Here is a 7,371-nt window from a genome sequence, read left to right on the forward strand (position 1 = left end):
GCATAAAGCACCATGTTCAAGTAGAGGGTACAGCGGGTTGCGGGAGAGTGTACTGCTGTAGATAGATGGGGGAAGGTGATGAAGATGTTGGTGAAGATGACGGAGGTGTTGGTGTAGATCGCCGTCACATGATGATGGCCCCGACGGCGTTCCGGCGCCACCGGGAGAGAGGGGGAGAGAGCACCCCTTCTTCTTCTTCCTTGACCTTCTCCCTAGATGGGAGAAGGGTTTCCCCTTTGGTCCATGGCCTCCATGGAGGCGGAGGGGCGAGAGCCCCTCCGAGATTGGATCCGTCTCTCTATCTCTCTCTGTTTCTGTGTTTCAAACTCTGCCCTTTCACCGTTTCTTAAATTCCCAGAGATCCGTAACTCTGATTGGGCTGAATTTTGGACACAATTTTTATTCGGATATTGGCTTTCTTGTTCCAAAATAAGGGAACCAACTGCCTTACGGGGTGGCCATGAGGGCCCAGGGCGCGCCTGACCCCCTGGGGCGCGCCCCTTGCCTGCCTCCTCGGGCATCATCTCACGTTGATTCTTCTTCCCAAAAATCACATATATTCCAAAAAATATCTACGCCAGTTTTTATACCGTTTGGACTCCGTTTGATATGGATTTTCTGCGAAACAAAAAACATGCAACAAACAGGAACTGGCACTGGGCACTGGATCAATATGTTAGTCCCAAAAATAGTATAAAAAGTTGCCAAAGTATATGAAAGTTGTATAATATTAGCATGGAACAATCAAAAATTATAGATACTACGGAGACGTATCACCAAGGAAGTGAAAACTTGGTGTGCCAACCTGGGCATTAAGCTCGATTACGCCTCTGTCTATCACCCGCAGACAAACGGTCAAGTCGAATGGGCTAATGGTCTTATTTTGAGCGGCATCAAACCTAGACTAGTGCGGTATTTGAAAGAATCAGACAAGCACTGGGTGGAGGAACTTGACTCCGTACTCTGGGGGCTGCGGACCATGCCCAACTGCACTACTGGATACACACCTTTCTTCATGGTGTATGGTGTGGAAGCAGTGTTACCCTGTGACATTATTCATGACTCACCTCGAGTGCGCATGTACGAAGATAGAGAGAGGCCGAGCTTGATCGGTAGGACAGCTTGGATGCCCTGGAGGAGGAGCGCGACGTGGCAAAAGCCCGTTCCACATTTCATCAACAGCAGGCTCACATGTGTCAAAGCAGAGAAGTGCAGGCCAAGACTTATAACATTGGCGAACATGTTCTACGCCTACCGAATAAGAAAAAGGACAAAGTCAAGCCCAAGTGGGAGGGTCCTTTCATCATTGACGAAGTTCTCACCGGGGGAGCGTACCGCCTGCGTGATGCGTCATATAATCACTTAGAGCCGAACCCCTGGAATGCGGCCAGACTCTGACGATTCTATGCCTAGCGTCGTTCGTCTCCTTCCTCCTGTTGTTAACGCTATTTTTCTCTCTTTTCGTTTTTTCTTTCTTTAGCCCTGCGGCTCTAGTACGGCTAGACCGTGCGCCCCTGATGCGTACATTTCCAAATATGTATGTCCATTATACCTGGGGGCTTCTTGTACAGAAGCTTGCTATTATTCTCCAAGCATCAAGCTCATCACATATGCGTTCTTCCCATATGTACCTTTTCTTCGCCATTATATGCATCAATATGACTTAAGTTTTGGCCAAGCTGGGTTGCCTGGCTCCTGTGCTTATGCCCTACGTTCCCGTTAGTTCGGCTAGGGCATAAAGGGAGCACCTCTACGATTGTTACTGCTGGGTCATCCGGATGTGTACCTCAGACTGGGTGAAGCCGAAAGCTAGCGTTCTTAAGGGAATATTCGGTCGGTGAATTAAAGACGTTTCCGCATTCACTCCATTCTGAAACCCCAGAAGTTACTTACTCTAAGATTTTTTTCAATCATAGTTCAGACATGCACATTAAACGCATGCACACCCAGGGAAAGGAACCCTTAACGGAACTATTCTCTCTGGAAGATGTTTCTTACATAATGTAATATAACATAACTAGCCGGATACACATTGTCTATTCAAGCAACTATGACCCCTATGCCTGGTTCCCATGCATACCCCGGTATATTCTACCGCTAGGGTATTCGGAAACACTCCGCACCTTCAGGTCCAGAGTTCGAAGCAAAAAAGGTCGGCCATGAAAATTGTTTTTATAATTCAGCTAGAGTCAAATATGTCAAGGAAATTACATAGTCACTACGACTAAAAAATTTCCTTCTCTATGCCATCCAGCAGGCGGTCTGATTTACAATCCTGCTGGGAATATTTGGCGGCTACTTCTACTTGGTCATATACCAAATTCACAGGACTTTCTTTTCCATCTGACCCTAGAGTCCCGACCGAGCCATATGATTTGGATAAGCTTGGTATACCACGTTTTCACCATGGCCTAGGCTTCCCTTGCACCTTCTTGACAGGCATGATATCTTCCACAGTCGAAAGCGTCGTCGCGCTCCCTTAAATAGTTGTATCAGCTCCTCCATGTTTCCCGGAGGGGAGGCAGCTGGCCAGAAGGCCTTGGCAACACTTCGCATCGCCTGATGAGCCTTCTTGTGTACCTGCAACAATTCTTGTAGTAGATCGCCCGACGATCCAGACATCTCCTCCTCGGGACGACCAGTCAGCGTACCTGCAGACATAACTCTGTCAACCCTCTCTACCTCTGAATTATTCAAAGGTAAGTTTGAACTACATATTGAATATGCTGCCTCGCAGCCTTTTATTCTCCTTTACGGAGTCTGCTAGCTGGGCCCGCACATCTTTCAGTTCCTCGCTCATTTGGGTGTTCGAATCCTGGAGCTTGTTTTTCTCTTGAACAACTTTTGTTAGCACACGCTCACCCGCAGCTTGCAGTTTTTTGGCTCCGTGTTCTCTGCTTCGAGCGGCGTCTAGTTGTTCTTGCAGTTGGTCTAATGATCCAATAAAAGGGTAAGAAATGAGGTTAGCATCATTAGTGTACCATTATGTTTTCTCGATGGAGGGAAACATTACCAGGGGATGCCTTCTTGGATTTCTCTAGTTCGGCATTGGCAGTAGTTAGCTGGCTCCGACACTTTTCTAGTTCCTGAGTTAACAGGGTGTTCTTCTCCGAAAGCACCTGGTTATGCATTGATCCTTAAATCAGTTGTATCAACTACTTTAAGTCTCGGGGGCTACTGGTGTATGATTAGTAAATCTACGCTTACCTGCATATCTTTTAGATGCTGGTCGGTGGCTCTGACAAGCCCATCTCGAACAGCTCAATGTATGCATCGACCGAATTGAAAGCATCAAATGATGCTTTTGAAAAACCAGGGTTACGAAGTATGGCCCTCCGATGAAGATGATTCATAACGCTCTCCACTTCAGAGTTCATGACGGACACATCGTCCGAATCCTCTGTGGGAGGACGGTCCAGCGCCGCTCCCGTATCAGCCCCCGTTCTTTGGACGGAGTCCGGAACGTGGCTAGTAAAAGCACGACCGGCCGGATCCCCGGACGCAGTTCGGCGGATACTTTTTCTCCTGGAATACAGCGAATGGCATTTCAGTTGGATGTGACGATCAGAACGGGCATTCTTGAAAAGGAAAGCTTGACCTCTTTGACGAGGGTTCTGCGGTGCTGTCATTGGCCTTCCTCTTCAAAGAGGTGCCAGGTGTGGGCCCTGCTCTCCTCGGAGACGCTTCTGGTGCATATTGCGGTGCTGAGCACCTCCACTTTGGAACATGGAATAGTGTGGTAGGTGAGGCATAGTAAGGGAACTCTCTAGAAGAAAGTACCGGCTAAAATTACTTACATGAGAAGCAGGAAGGAGGCCGGGGTAATCGGCGATGATGGGTACATCCGTGCCATCATAGCTCGTCTGATAGGAAACTCCATCTTTGAGCTCCACGAATATGTCCGGGTCTTCCTCATATTCGGGGTCAAGATCCTGATTGTGATTCTCCGGCTGAGGGGCAGGGTCATGGATCCCCTCGACAGCCTTTCGCCATTCCTGTCATGAATGAATAAGATAACGCTCTTCCAACATAATTCAGGGAGAGGAGTCGAATAGTGGAGTTAGAGCTTACCCAGCTAGGAGAGTTGTACATGGAAACCTCGTCTCGATATTGGAGACGGATGAACTCCTCCTGCTCCCCTTTGTACAGTTCGACCAATATTTTGGCCAGAGCGGCGGGAGTCTTCGGGCCCTTCCGACCACAGCGGGAGGCGTCGTATTACCCATTGTATTGCCACATGGCTAGCCCTCTATATTGGAGTGGTTGGACCCCCCCCCCCCCGCGCGCGTTATGCCGACCGCCATTACCTCGACTATTAACAATCCGGACTGGGCAAGTATCTTAATCTTACCCAGCAGCAGACTGACCTCTGTGCTATCCTCTTCCTCGAGGCTCCGAGGAAACCAGCTATGGTGCTTCTTCAATGGAGCACTTGAAAATTCAGGGAGGCCCATCCGGACTGGGTCGGGAAGAGCGACATCGTCAATATAAAACCATTCGGAAGGCCACTCTTCGGAAGCCTTCTTCGGTGTTCCGGACAGGTATACGGATCCGGTGTTGCGCCATACTTCGGCTCCCCCCACTTCAAATATCGACCCTCCATGATTACGAGGGACGAGGCAGAATCGTCTTCTCCATAAATCGAAATGGGCATCACAACCCGCGATATGTAGGATGGAGGCGGAAGTAAGACTGTGCAGTTGGAGCCCATAGTATTCCAGCAGACCTCGGAGGAAGGGGTGGATCAGAAATCTGACACCTCTCAACAAGAAGGGGACGAAGCATACTCGTTCTCCCCCGGACAGATTGGGGAAGTTCTCCGCTTGAGCCCCGCCTTTAAGGGACGTCATCCCTGCTCGTACAGGGACCAGGTCCGCAGGGAGGGGAAGCCCTGTGTTTGCAGCTTCGCCAGCTGACTGTGAGGAACAGAACATCTCGCCCAATCCCCCTTTTCAGAGTTGTGGGGACGAGAGGAAGAACTATGGGATGGTTCTGCAAGCTCTGAGGATTTTTCCGTGGAATCTAGAAGGGATCTGAGATCTATTCTCTTTAATAGGCATCTTTCTGGTATGGTCACGGTGGTGTATGTAAAAATACCCCAACCTCTCGTATTCACTCGACACGTGGAAGCTAAAGACAGGAAGGCGCGGAAGACGAGGGGTATGGCATTTAATGAAGCCATATACATCACTTTAAGGTCACAGGAGGGGTAACCCACCTTGCAATGCCGAAGACTATCTGCGCGCTAGACACCTCATCATTGAAGTCTGGTTTGGGGGCTACTGAGGGAGTCCTGGACTAAGGGGTCCTCAGCCGTCTGGTCTGTTAGCCATGGGCCGGACTGATTGGCTGTGAAGATACGAAGACCGAAGACTGCACATGTATCCGGACGGGACTCCCCTTGGCGTGGAAGACAAGCTTGGCGACCAAATATGTAGATTCCTTTCTTTGTAACCGACCTTGTGTAACCCTAGATCCCCCCGGTGTCTATATAAACAAGAGGACTTAGTCCGGAGAGGGATATACATTATCATAACCATACGAGCTAGGCCTTTAGGGTTTAGCCATTACGATCTCGTGGTAGATCAACTCTTGTAATACTCATATTCATCAAGATCCATCTAGCAAGACGTAGGGTATTACCTCCATAGAGAGGGCCCGAACTTGGGTAAAACATTGTGTCCCATGTCTCCTGTTACCATCAACCTTAGACGTACAGTTCGGGACCCCCTACCCGAGATCCGCCAGTTTTGACACCAACACGCACCTCCACCTGGCCGCCGCCTCCTCTCTTCCACTAGGGCCCATGAAGGCCCATTAACCCCCCGGGGGGTTCCGGTAACCTCCCGGTGCTCCGGAAAATGTCTGAACCTTTCTGAAACCATTCCGGTGTCCAAACATAACATTGCAATATATCAATCTTTACGTGTCGGCCATTTAGAGACTCCTCGTCATGTCCGTGATCTCATCCGAGACTCCAAACAAACTTTGATTCATTAAATCACATAACTCATAATACAAATCGTCATCGAAAACGTTAAGTGTGCTGACCCTACGGGTTCGAGAACTATGTAGACATGACCGAGACACATCTCCGGTCAATAACCAATAGCGGAACCTGGATGCTCATATTGGCTCCTACATATTCTACGAAGATCTTTATCGGTCAAACCACATAACAACATATGATGTTCCCTTTGTCATCGGTATGTTACTTGTCTGAGATTCGATCGTCGGTATCATCATACCTAGTTCAATCTTATCACCGGCAAGTCTCTTTACTTGTTCCGTAATGCATCATCCCATAACTAACTCATTAGTAACATTGCTTGCAAGGCTCATAGTTGTGCATTATCGAGAGGGCCCAGAGATACCTCTCCGATACACGGAGTGAGAAATCCTAATCTCGATCTATGCCAACTCAACAAACACCATCAGAGTCACATGTAGAGCATCTTTATAATCACCTAGTTACGTCGTGACGTTTGATAGCACACAAGATGTTCCTCCGGTATTCGGGAGTTGTATAATCTCATAGGTAGAGGAACATGTATAAGTCATGAAGAAAGCAATAGCAATAAAACTAAACGATCATTATGCTAAGCTACCGGTTGGGTCTTGTCCATCACATCATTCTCCTAATGATGTGACCCCATCCATCAAATGACAACACATGTCTATGGTCAGGAAACTTAACCATTTTTTATTAACGATCTAGTCAAGTAGAGCCATACTAGGGACATTCTGTTTTGTCTATGTATTCACACATGTACTATGTTTCCGGTTAATATAATTCTAGAATGAATAATAAACATTTATCATGATATAAGGAAATATAATAAACAACTTTATTATTGCCTCTAGGGCATATTTCCTTCATGGATCCCTTTGGAATCCTCCGGAACCTTCTGGGAGCTTCCCGGTACAATACCGAAAAAATTGCACCTTTTTCCGGAACCCAAAATATGACTTCCCATATATAAATATTTACCTCTCGACCATTTTGAGACTCCTCGTGACGTCCGGTATCCCATCTGGGACTCCGAACAACATTCTATTACCAACCATCAAATATCCCAATAGTACTCTAGCATCATTGAACGTTAAGCATGCGACCCCACGGATTCGGGAATCATGTTGTCATGACCGAGACACCTCTCCGGTCAATAACCAATAGCGGGACCTGGATGCCCATATTGGTTCCTACATATTCCACGAAGATCTTTTATCGGTTGAACCATGATGTCAAGGATTTGGTTAATCCCATATGCAATTCCCTTTGTCCGGCAATATGTTACTTGCCCGAGATTTGCTCGTCGTTATCTCCATACCTAGTTCAGTCTCCTCATCGGCAAGTATCTTTACTCATTC

Source organism: Triticum urartu, chromosome 3A (assembly GCF_056163025.1).
Source record: "Triticum urartu cultivar PI428250 chromosome 3A, HENAU_Tu73, whole genome shotgun sequence".
In the NCBI taxonomy this organism is placed as follows: Eukaryota; Viridiplantae; Streptophyta; class Magnoliopsida; order Poales; family Poaceae; genus Triticum; species Triticum urartu.